The following is a 13,614-nucleotide window of genomic DNA, read 5'->3' on the forward strand; positions in this document are numbered from 1 at the left end:
GGAGGACTCACCCCTCAGCCAGTCTCTGCCCTCAGCAGGTTTCCCCTCAGTGGGACCTGTGCCCTCATGGGCTTCCTCTCATCGAGGCTGTCCTGTCAGGGGGTTTCACCCCTAAGCCCCACCCTGCAGTGGGACGCTTCTCCCCACATCTATCCCAAGGCAGAGGGGGGGGTTGAAATGACCATAACATGCATCCCCCTTTTGCCCACAGGCCTGGGCAACACTCTGTTGTGAAGACATGAAGAAAATTGTGATATTACGACATGGAGTATCCACACGTGCATCTGCAGCGGGTGAGGGATCTGGTTTTTAAATGCGAGATGGGGGTGTTTTTTCCTGTCAGAGCTGCGGCTGTAAAAGGGGTGTAGTTGATGCAGAACTTGACACATGAAGCCTAAAGCCATGGGTATTTTTAAAACGTAGTCTGTTCCTGAGGTAGTAAAATCTGTGCAAGTGTGTTTGCTGGCTATTTGTCATGTATGGTTACGTGGGGATACCACTGTCTGTGGAGTTCAGGCATCCCACAGCAAAGATGGTGTTTTTATGTCTGTGTTATTTATATGAAGATTCAGGTATGGTTGGGTAACTGAAGGAAACGAACTCTGTCTGCTGAAAATGAGAGAAGCCCAAGAAGGGGAGGGGAGGAGGAACACCCCGAATTTGAATAACTGCTAAGGTCATAATCCTGTTAATGCTGTGAATTTAATGCATGAAATTCATATAATGTGAATGATTCCAGTACAATCAAATACGCTCTTTTGTAAAACATGGGTTTGCTGAATTAAGTAAGTTGAGTTTTGCCTCTGGATTCATAGAGACCAGGATTTCACCTCATTTCTAAATATGTCTGAAGGTAGATCATAGGGGTATTAAGAAGAGAGAGAAAAAAACAGTTTCTTACGAAAGGACTAAGTAAACGCTGCGGAGGCTTCTGCCACTGACTTCAACAGGCTCTGGATCCGTTACAATATCCTTAAACCCAAATCCATACAATCACTTATAGGAATACTTAGGAAACTGAAAAAAAGTAACAGATTTCAATTACATTACAGTAAAATCCAAGATAAAGTAAAAAACCACAAATCTCCATACTTAAATAATGTATAACAAAATCAGAGAAATCCCTCATCCAAGCTGACATTCCTCACTTAACTCTCTGTGATTATGGTCCGCTTTTGAAGTGTCTGCAATACGTTTTATTGAGAAGTTGTATGGGCTGGTACAACATGTTCTATTTAGGCACAACAGGATGCAGAAAAGGTAGCTTTCTTTTTTTTTTTGTCTTTAATTTCCTGGTTTGTTTACATTTTTACTAAGCTGAGGAAAGAGCAGAGAGAGTTGTGCCCTGTATTGTTTGAAGAAAAAGTATGTATTTTGAATACTCAAAGCTAGAATAAATTCTTTGAAAAAAGAAATGTTTTTAGGTATTTCCTCTTATATTAGATAGAAAACAGGTCTTCACTCAGCAATTTCTTGAATGGGGATAGACACACAATTTGCGACACAAGGCATGATGTGTTACAGAATTAATTTTCTGCTCTGCTGTGTTATAGTTTATGCAGTTCACCTGGTTTACTTGTTGATTAAAGCTTGTATTGTCTACCTTGGTAATTGAAATGGTTACTGCCAAACTATCTTATATTTCAATTTACAGAAGAATTACCAACAATATTTGTACTCAGCTGGCCAACGTGAACCTTGTAGGCCCTTTCCCATACACTGTGATGTTTAGCAAGGTAGTAAAAATACTAATGGCATTTATTTGCAAAATAATTACTATTTGCAGAGAGCAGCTGCATTTGATATCTTGCTATAAAATGATAGGAAGAGCAGGACTGAGGTCAAAGCAGTAAATTAATTAGAAAAGATTAAGACAAACAAATGCAATGAGCAAGCCTAGATACTGCATATCCTCTGCCTGGGGCAATTCCATTTGGTCAAGAAAAGGTCAGGATAGCTAAAAAAAAAAAAAAAAATAATAATAATTGAAGTAACAATGACCATAAGTCAAAAATCAGACATGAAGAATATCTGAGGATAAAGAAAAAAGCAGAGCCTTGTACTTTAAAATATTCTTCTGCTTCCCTAGCACGTCCCACCGCAGGATCTCAAAACAATTTATGCACACTAATGAATTAAGACTCACAACCAAGGTCACTGTGCATCTATGCTTTCCCAGACAGTCTCATTTTCCACTAAGAGATGTTTTTCAAAGGATATTGATGGTTTTCTGTATTTTTTGGAATGCACAGCAGCCCTGCTGGAGCAGTAGCTCCAACCAGGCATCTGTCTATCCAGAAACCAGACACGTCTACTCCGCATGTGCAGGAAGCCCTTCTTCCTTTTGTTGTGTGGCGACCATCTGCACTGCACATGGAAGGAATGTCTGAAGTTCCCCGGCAGATAAACAGGGCAACCACCTTTGTGAGGGGGTGAATAAACACATTTTCTTAAGGGGGGTGAAGGATGGTTTATTGGTCTTTATCTTTGGTTGTTTTTACTTAAGCTAGTATTATTATTATCTTTTGTAGTAGCACTTCCAGGCCCTAAACCCAGCGTAGGCCCGGTTTGTGCCAGATACTGCATTAAGAAGTGTGTTACAAGCATCACTGCTTTCTCTTTTGGAAATGTTTGTAATGGAAGGCAGCATGAATGAAACAGCTGGATTTCAGTCAATATATAGAAGTATGTATACGTTTTTGCAGCAAGTTTAGAATTGGTGGCAGAATTAAAGTACGGGTCTGAAGATAAAGCTCCAGACTTGCCTGCCTTGGTCTTGGGATCAGATGCCTAAATGAATGATGTGTTTTTTCAAAGGGGGAAATCCCACCTTCTCCAGTTACTGTTTATTTCAGTGTCAGACGTGGATCTGCTGCTTTTAGCAATCCCAATATGAATCACTAAGTAGGAAGCAGAGTTTTTCTGGCTCACTGCTGACTCACGAGAACCCACTTAGCACGAACTCCTGTATCTAAGTCAGCTCTCTGTAGTCCTGTATAGGGGAACAAGTTATGTACATGCATGTGTAAAGGAACATCAGCGCTTTGTTGATCCTCAGGTATGCAATTCTGCTTTGGTTCTTTCCCATTTTGAAAACTAAAGGGGCTTATTCACCCTGAAAAATTACACCTTTCCTTGTCACAGGTTTGGCTCCTGACTCGAATACTGATACATTTCTCAGTACTAGAGGCTGTGTCAGGAATGGAGGGGGAATCTTCACGGGGGGAAAGTGGTGCATATTACAGTAGTTTCTATTTGGAACTTTTTCTTGGAATTAGTGCTGGAATTACAGGACTGCTGAGTTGTTAGGCTTCTGCTTTTGGCCAAGCGTACCAGAAGAAACTTACCTGTGTAGTTGTGCCACTCAGTGTATTACAATGCCAGTGCAGCTTGCCACGTAGCCACTGACTGATGCACAAGTTTTCTGTCCACGGTGCTCGTATCTTGCACGTACCTTTTACATTGTAGTCTGTACTGTAATTTCATGCCAAGACAGCAGCATCTCCTTCAGTTGATTCAGTTGATTCCTTCAGTCCTTCAGTCAGAGTCCTTCATCTCCTTCAGTTCAGTTCAGACCAGTTGAACCAAGGAACATGACAGATGTTAGAAGAAGGGAATCTTGGTAAAATCCTTTTGTCATCATCTATTTTTTTATTTTTTTAAGGCATGGTTTGGGAAACAATTAAGGGTGGTAAGTAATCTGTTACAGCAGGCTTGTCATGGCTGCTAAGGGGTGGGGGGCGCCCAGTTAGCAGTGAGTCACTTCCTTTTCTGTTTTCACTGCTGGAGAAGCAGAAGATAAGGAGGCCATTCAAGTTGCAAAGTGTGTTCAGGATGCTGAAGTCTGTAAGGAACAACAAATTAAAGGACTGCTTCACTCGTGTTCACTAGTGTTGGAGCCTTACTGTGACTTCGAATTATATCCTAGACCTAGAGTGGGACTTAAAGCTGTAATCTGTGTTTTGAAGCACCTGTGCAGCACGGTTTTGATCAACAGACTTGATAGGCACTTCAGTACCTCAGTACTTCTCTGTTTTAGGCTGAGAAGCTCCCAGTCAGCAGGATGTGAATAGTTTTGTGGCTTACAGGTGAAATATGGAGGTAGTTCTTTCTACTGGATCCGTCTCTTGCTGTAGTTAGGTAATAAAAAGGATAATGTCGTAACTCCTCTCTGGAAAGCATAGACTCAGAACATACCTAAGGAAACACAAAAGCCAGTTCTAGTCCTACTCCAATGAAAAATGTTGTTTATTATGTTATTCTTAAATGTGTCTTTTAACTATATCAAATTTTTACAGAATTGTCCATGACCACGGGGGCGTGTATGTCTCTATCTGTATCAGTTGGTATTGGTCAAATATAAAAAAGTCACAGCAAAAGTCTGTCTAGCCCCATATCCTGCTTCTTGATAATGGCTAATTACTTGTGTATGGAAAGAGTATGGAAAACACGATGAGGATGGAGTGATACTTCCTTTGGCAAAGCCTCCCAGCTTCCAGCGCTTTCTGGTATAGGCACCTTCCTGAGCTGGAGTCTGTAGCTGTATCATTGTTTTTGATACTCCTTGATGGACCTTTTTCCATAAAATTGTCTAATCAGTTTTTTGAAACCCACTTGTGTTTTTGGCTGCCATGACATCCCGTGGCAGTGAGTTCCACAACATCATTAGGTATTGTGTGAAAATGAATTTCCTTTTGTTTGCTTTTGAACCTGCTTGCTGCCTGCCAGCTTGAGTTGATGCCCTATTTTTTTCTGTTAAGACTGTTTTTAAATAATCATTGTTGTTTACCTTTTCCATGCTGTAACAGCTTGTCTAGAACTTCATTGTTATTCTTCTTGTTTTCCAAGCTGAAAGGCTCCGGCTTGCTTAAGTTTTCCCCATGCTAAGGCTTCCCAACATCACCTGCAGCTTTGGAGCACCATTATTCTTGTCCTTTCTGTAGCTGTGTATTTCCACAATTACTGAAACTCTGCTCAGTGTTGAAGAGGTGGGCGTACTGTGGGTATATTCAGAGGAATAATGACATTTTCTGCTTTGTTCTCCAAAAAAGTCCTAATGAGATGTCTTTTTCCTAGATTCTAACACCCTGCCAATCTCTTCAGAGAACTATCCACTTCTCCAGGATTTCTTTCAGAAGTGGCAATAGCTGATTTAAAGAACGGTGAGGTTGGCTCTTTCCTCATATGTTATTTTTCATTTATGAACTTTGAATTAAATTTACTATTTTAACACCCACTTGCTGAATACATTTTAGGTTTCATTTTTGGGAATGACTTTGTATCATCAGCAACCTGCCTGCAGCATTTCCACATAGTTTATGGAACATGAAACAGCAATAGGCACATCACAGACCCTGTTCTGAGCCCTCGGGGGAGCTCCCTACATCCCTGATGCTGAACATCTTTTTCTCTAGGCCACGATGTTTTCACCAGCCATGATGTCGCCTTTTCTCTCTTTCTATCTTCTTACAGCAAGGTTCATTTATGAGCTCGAGTTCATGCCATAGCTAATAGTCTGGTCATTTCCCATGTGGTACCTGTAGGGATTATCAGTTAATTCCTCATATGAGTTTGTTATTTTTATCTGTGCTGCTGCCTCAAGTTCATTCTCCTTGCTAAAGGGCTGTAGCTTTGTGTATTTAACATAGATACAAAGATTCATTGAGCTTTCTTGCCTTATCGCCTGGAAGTGTTTTCTAAATACCTCCACAAGCTCTTGTTTCTGTGAACTTTGTCCTGCGACTGCAGTGCAGATTTACAAATTGGAACAGAGCTCTGTATTTTTCTGTGGTCAAATTGCTTTGGGATCTTTGGTCCTGTAGCTGAACTTCTCTGTGTGTGTCTTTGAGGACAGTGACACTTGTTCTCTCCCTGCAGAACTAAAACTGGAATGCATTAGTATGTGGGGTGGGGTCAGGACGTCTGTGCTGGAAGTTATTCTAGAATTGGGTGACTAGTTTTTTATGGGATAGCCTGAAGTGAACAGAGGGACAGAAAAGGGCGAAAATAAATAAATACACTCTTTTCCTAAATATGCTAATAGGCCACGGTTGTGGCACTTGTGATGACTGAAACTTTTCAGCCTCACTGCTGATGGTTCACATGAGTAACATTACTCAAGTTCATTTTATAGTAGCGGGCTGTATGCTTACAAGACATAGAAACTTTAAAAAAAAAAAAGTGAATAGCCTGATTTGCTTATTATTTTGTAATTACTCTTTTCTGTATATAAATCCTCTATACTTCAGCTGGTTTGTTCTCTTCTCCAGCGAATCAGTTAACTAAACTACAGCATAACACACCTGCTGTCAGAAAAAGTGAGGTACTTTGCAAACTTGAATAGAATAACGTTGCATTGTATGAGACTTCCATGATCCAGCAGCTAGCTGCACCACAAGTCACACTGCTTCCTCGCTATGTGTCTGTGAAGAATGGAATTAACTGGCTATGAAAACCACTGTAAAGACACATTTTTGATGAATTCTGCAAGTGGCCAATGGATAGGGAGAAGGTATCCAAGGGAGCACAGACTTGCTTGCATCTGATGGACACCCTTTGAAATGTGCTTTAACTTTCTTCGGGATGAGAAGTGTTTCTTTTCAGGGCAGCCACTTGAGTTTTGTTATATGAGTTTCATTCAAATGTCAAGCTAAATTAAGAGTTAACAGGATCCAGTTTTTATAGCATTGTCCTTACACAACTGCAGTATAGAGTAATCGCAGATTGAGTTTCATGCAAGATCCCAAAATGTTTATTTTACAGCATCCTTCTCTATGTTTGTATAGCATTACTGTGGCCTTTCTCCAGATGGGAACGTGGGAAAGCAAAGGGCAGGTGGCTTGCTCAAGGATGTGAGAATCTATCTTCAGTGGAGTTAACTGGTGCCTTGCTAGCACTTGTATTAGATTTGCTTTGGTCTGAGCAGTCACCTGGGTTGTGTTGCATTCCCTTTGCGAGCTGCTAGCACTCCTTAAGACTGTATTTTGCAGGAAGGCTGTCCTAAGGGTGTGTAGGGCCCTAAGCAACAAGCACAGGCAACTCTCTGGTGTCTGTCATTTGTGCTGAGGAAAGATAAGCCTTGCTTATGCTTTCTTTCTCAGTTGATTATGATAAGATTTATCTGCCTCAAGTATGGGAGGTGGGGAAGGCACAAAGGCTTGGTCTAAATCCTTCCTGAGAAGTGGTTCCAACACCAGCCAAAATCAAAGCCTCCTTTCGGTGTTGGGAGCTGGTATTTCTGGTCCTGGGTTGGTATAGCTGTCTGAAGCATCGTGAGCCTCAGTTTTGCTTCTGGATGTGCAGCAGAATTCAGGTTGACACCAAGAGACCGTGTTGACTGTAGTGAGGACAAAAACACAGAGCTGGGCAGAGCTGAGCATAGACCCAGAAGTCTGGCTTCTCTGGCCTCTGCTTTAATAGCATGGGTAGTTATGGCCTTGGTAAAATGAGGGAAGAAAGATGAGGAGTACCTTCTCATGCAATAGTCTAAAAATATTGAGATATACCATTGCTGAGGTTTTCTAAAAGATTAGAAACTTTTCAGATATCGCCTTCAGCAATAAATGTGTCAAAATGTGGAAAATTAAAATAATCTACTTCTCAGACACAAGGAAGCATCAATGTGTTAATTGCTTTGAAAATCTTGCTCATGGTGGGGCTATGGTTAGAATAGCCAGAAGACCCCATAATCAGAATCTGGTTCTTCTGTTAGAGAAAACAGAATCAAATGCAAAAAAAATTAAAATAAAATAAAATAAATTTACAGCTTTCTTTGTAAACAAACCAGAAACCTTAAGGCCAGGCTGGATAAGAACACAGCAGCTACTAACTGGAATAGTTCAGCTTAGGCTTGATAGAAGGAAATGATAGGTCTCAAGTATAAGCTACCTCACAGGAAGATTGTAATGAAAGCCAGCCAGCTTCAAGAGAAAAACAAAAAATATTGATTTTACTCCGAGGAAAGAATGAGAAAAAGAACAGATGTATGGAGTCTTCTGTCCACTTACTGCAGTCTGCAGTACTGACTTAGAAATAGGCAATGGGTTAGACTTTTCTTCTTGTGCTTCCTCCTGTAGAAATGCCCTGGGTTAGACACTGAAAGGACTCACTTTGGGATAGTACAGGGGAGGGAGAACAAGGACCTCATGCAAGAACTGACCTAAACTCTGGGAAGGTTTGTATAATCTAATTTACAATAAAATGGTATTTACAACGTTATCAGACAAAGCTTAGCAGTGTTAAGTTAAACAGCATATAATGTGATTAGTGGGGGAGTCGTGCCCATGATGTCATACACATTCTCTGAACTCTTGGAATGGGCAGATAATGTCTCAGGCATTTATTCTCCGGTGACACATTAAAACAAAACAAAAAGTCCCACCTCCATAAAGCTCTGAGAGAATGGGAGGGAAATGTGTTTGTACACATACACGCAGACAGCTCCAGGGGAGCTGACGGCACTGCAGACAGCTGTTCCCTTTGGAGCAGAACTCGACCTGTGGTTGCATCCTACTAGCGTGGTGCTGTGTGGTGGTTAAAACAGGCCCTTGGGAGCTGCTTAGAAGCTCCAAGTTCTATTCCTGACTCTGCCACAGAAGTGGGTTTTGACCGCTAAAGCTTTCTTTGCCTCTGGTTACTCCATTTGTAGCAAGCAAAGGTAGTCAGCGGTGTCTGTAAAGTGCCCTGAGTGAAGAACTGCATGTAGATGGAAACCACTGGCATTCCGTTCATTATGCAGAACAAATACAGCTAGACCACAAAGAGCTTTGCTGCAGATAACAGCAAGCAACTTCATAGTTTGTAATGGCCCATTCAGAAAAAAAATAAATCTTTATCTTGCTTTCTCTCTGAGGCAAGCAAAATGGTATTAAAAATTTTGGCTGGACTAATTAATCTGGTAAGCAATACAAATCCCAGCTATAGGTTCACATCAAAGATAATCCAGCCCGTATTTATTTTAAAGCATACTTGTTGAACTCTGGTGTAGAGATTGACTAGATAGTATTCCTCTTTTCAGTGGTGCATGGAATGAACAGAGGCTAGACTTGAGTTCAGATGGGAGTTACAGATGTGGAGAATGAGATGGGGCCACAGACAGAGCTGGAAAAGCCTGAAGAAAAGCGGTGGGTGGGAAGGAACAAGTGGGCTTGGAAAACAGCTCTATTATATGCCAAAATCAACCGCAACACTGGTGTGATCTGCAGCTTTTGTCACAACAAAACAGTCTTGGCTGCAACGCTGCTGTGTGTTAATGGCAGTGGTGTGGATTCGTCGAGAACTGGCGTGCGTTACTGTTAGTTGACTGCAGAGAGATGCCTCGAGAAGAAGTCTTTGTTGTTCAGAAAGTATGAGCCAAACTTTTATCTATGGCTGATGAACCAGAAGCAGGGGTCGAATGTAGTATGAGCAACATGGATCGTTGGGCAGTCTGATCAGACACGTGGGATGTACTGATAACAGCAGTTAATGAAAGTGAAGCCTACAGGTCGTCAGCTTTTAAATAATCAAGACCGACAGATTTACTGCAGTAGCGTAATTTAACACTTTGTAGGTATGTGCTACATCATAGGTGCTGCTTGTATTAAATAGTCTTCAAGTTAAACAGTATTGCACAGTTTATTTAGAGGGGAATTTTTATTTCAGGCATTTTTACGTTAATGTTTTTCTCCACTCCTATTACAAATGAATTATCTTATCGTTGCAGATGGTACCGCCAATGGATAATTCTGCATGATGGTACCAGAAAGACATTTAAAATGACCTAGAGTAAACTCTCTAAGAACTGGGCATCCCAGAAACGTTCCCACACACAGAACATTTCCAGGAATGAGTATTTCTGACACTCCCATTTAGAACCACGTACAAATAGTTACCTGAAACCCAGGCCAGCAGAGAAGCTGCATGGAGGCAGATTGCACACCGTGCCTCGAATCTGGAGAGCTGGGATGGGATATCCTGTCCTGGGCCTCAGGTTACCCATCTGTAAAAAAGTGGGGTGTGATGCTTTGTATAGGCTCTGGCCTAGGAAAAGTGTTTGGAATGGCTAGTGACAAATGCCAATTAGGGACATAAACAGTCCTTAAAATAAAAAAAACACCAACTGTAGAGTCTGAATATCTTCGTGAACAAAACGCTTTCCTCCCAGCTCTCACAGGAAGCAAGTTAATTGGTAGGCCAATAACTATAATGAGGCAGAACCTGGGGTTTTGCATGTGTATAGTGAGATCCTCCCCTTGGGGCCAAACTCCTGTTCCATATTATGAAAGCAGTAAAAAGTCTCCTCAGCAGGTGCTACATAAAGGCATTTCAGCTTTGCCTTTGCAGCACTGGAATTGCCAAACTATTGCTTTCCTGAGTCTCCACATGAATTCCCTAACTCAATGTGCGACAGCTGTGTGATAGATACAGCCTTGAGAAAAGGGGTGGCAAAAGAACACCACAAATGGGGATTTAATCAAATAGCACAGAGCTGCAAAACAACATCAGCATGTTTCTACTCAGCTTTCCTTTGGGTAAGGGAGACCCTCTCAGTATCAGAGTTCAGAGAAGAGAGGTAATGTGTGATTATATGCTATCCAGGGCCACATTGTGTAGCTTAGAGTTAGTGAATAACACTGGATGTGTTCGTTAATGCAGTGACTAACAGCATGGTTTACCTAGAATGATGCCTACAAACCTGAAGAAAGATCTTTCTTTTAACTGCCTGCATGTTGCTACTGCCTCTGTAGATTTAATGAAGGAATGGTTTACCACAGCACCTAGGTTTTAGCCATTCGAGCCAGGAAGTGAATTAGAAGCTGCAATGAGATGGGGCAAGTCTGAGAGGGTGGAAGTAATTCTTGCAGTATAACTTAATTAGAGCAGAGTAGCATTTCCCTTCCTTCAGAGGTGGTTGTGGAAGTAGTTGCTTTCTTCCTTACCGAAGCCTTCTGAAACATAGTTTACACAAAAAAAACATAGTTTACACAAAAAAAATGAAGTAAGGCCGGATTATATTAAGGGCAAGAAGTAGTGAGAGTTATTGTTTTGGACTTGTCCTCGAAAAGGATACGTTTAGCAATGCTTTTTGTTTAGTCCTTTTTGGAAGGAAAAATTTGTTGTACATCAAGTCTACCTGTAAGAGTTTCCACGGTGTTTCTTAAGAGCTTTTAGGAAGGCTGTCTTCCTTGTCAAATACTGGCTATGCCTGTTTGATCCGAGTGATTGCTTAGTTATGATTGACATATAAAATAGGGGAGGAGGTTGCATCAAGGAGAATATAGCCAGCTAACTACTGTGGAGGATAATGTGTTAGAAAAATCAACACCGTTACAAAACTGACTTTTTTTTCTTGTTTAAAAGTCATAAAAATTTCCTTGATTTTTTTTTTTGTTTGGTGTATGCACTTTACAGAGTGATCAGAAGCTGAACAGCAGCATCTGTCAGAGAAGATAAATGACTTACCAGCAAATCATTGTACTTAAAAGGAAGGCAAAAACCTGTGGAGTAAGGGAATGAGTTTTAAATTAGCCATTTTGCTAAACTTTGCCCTAATGAAGGGCTAATCTTTGGGCCCCTGCAAAACAAATGAGAGCATCTAGTTAGACACAACGGAAACCAGCTATTGAAAAGGCTTTTTCCTTATGAACCTAATTGGCAGCAAAATAGTTCCTTTGGTAGCTGTCTTCATTTAACAATATCTTTTCCTTTTCCTGATTTATATACAGTAAAGTAAGGACTCGCTTAATTACAAACACGTTTGCCTTTTCGCAGATTGAAAACTAAATATGCTTGAGTGAACCTAGCTAGAGCACTCAAAAATAAGGTGTATAAATTCTGCAGCATAAATTCTCCAGAGGTTGCCTGAGAAGAGCTTTATCTGGAGGAGTTTAATGTAGTGTGCACTCCAAAAGCGTTTTCTGTACATCGAGGCAGCCCTGTGTGCAGGGTTAACTGGAGCGTGGGCCAGCATGGAGATCAGCTAACTTTACACAAGTTAAAATCTGACCGGGGATTTCAAGGATATTTTATTCATTAAATTAGCTTGTTCTTCTATTTTTATATATAAGGGTAAAATGAATATTTATTTTTCTAAAATCTGAAGATAGGATTCTGAAACATCAGACAAAATCTAAAGCGTCAGGCACTTGATTGCTATAGGAGCAGCATTGTGCCTTTAAGGCAGAAGGAAGGAATGTGTCAGTCATGGTCCCTCTAAAACAAGGACTTATCTTGATTATAGAATTAGCTTGGTAGTAGAATATGATCTCATCACTGTGAAAGACTACGTGAAATATCAACTTGGCTAGCCTTAAAGCAGTTCTTTTCTCAGCTGCATTTGCAGTGCATCAGTGGCCACAGGGTTCTGTAATTTGAAGAGATGGCCATAAAGATATTTTGGAAAATTTGGCTAATTGTATGAGTTCCAGTAAACAAATTCAGGGACAGATAGAAGCATGACTGTCTGATGTTTTCTTTGACTTTTTAAATTTTATTCTAAGACTCTTAAAGCAAGCAAAACTTGAACACACTTAACTTGATAGGACTTACGATTTCTGTCAAAACCTGTGAAAATAGATACCTGTTAGATGAAAAGTCATGGAAGTCAATGTAGGCTGTAATGTAAATCGGTGCTTAGCTGTGCAGAACCTGTCAGACCGGCAGGTAGGAATCTACCTGGAAAGTAGGTTTCATCTGAGTAATCAGCTGCCCAATCTGAGGTGTCTGAGGAAAATTCACCAGGTTTATTCATTTGCTTTTTGTTTTACGTCAGCATCTGAAGTGTTTCCTAGAACAAGGGAAAATACAAAAAGTATTTCTCTACTAAATCACATGGATGCCTGGCATGTGTACTGTGTGTTTATTTGTTTTTCCAAGGTGAAATTCAAAGACCATACCAATGCCCTGGGCCAAAAGGAAGAACGGGAAGAGATACTGAAACAACAATGGCCAGGCTGTTCTCATGCACTGATTCGAGCTGTGATCTCCTCAGAACCTATCTCATTGGGAGAATGACACTGACATCGTTCAGCTCATATGCAAAGAGGATAGGGGAGATCCTGAATACTCAATGTGCAATGTTTGTCCTAAATCCAGGTACCTTCCCCCGATCCACTTTGTTATTCAGTGCATTAATGTCCTCTCCATCATCCTGTGATGTTTGCAGACATAATCCTGCTCTCAGAAATAGTTTGTGCTCCTGCAGCATTTTCTGTTATGCTCAGGAAAAAATAATTAAAAAATAAAAAGCCTTCCACAGAGGAAAATTCTCACAAACACTGTCTTCCCCCCCCCCCAGCACTGTCTCCTTTCAGATTTCTGCCACAGCTTGGACTTGCATCCCTGCTGGGTACAGTGCAGGTTCAGGAGCTACTGCACATTCCTTTGAACTACACAGCCCATTTGAGAACTTTGGGGCTAGAAAGCCTTTCAGCCTCCCACTTTGTACGTATGCAATGTAATCCATTTGGGTCATGAATGTTAGACTTTATGCTCCAACTGAGAGCCAAACCTTTTTTTTTAAATGCTGTATTCAGTTCCACTTCCCCAGTGGGGCAAAGGTGCCATGCACCATCTGAAGTCAATGTCAAGTGATGGAGGCTATGTGGGCATGATTGGAGCCATGGCTTGATCCCC

The sequence above is a fragment of the Cygnus atratus genome, chromosome 13 (assembly GCF_013377495.2).
Source record: "Cygnus atratus isolate AKBS03 ecotype Queensland, Australia chromosome 13, CAtr_DNAZoo_HiC_assembly, whole genome shotgun sequence".
Classification (NCBI taxonomy): Eukaryota; Metazoa; Chordata; class Aves; order Anseriformes; family Anatidae; genus Cygnus; species Cygnus atratus.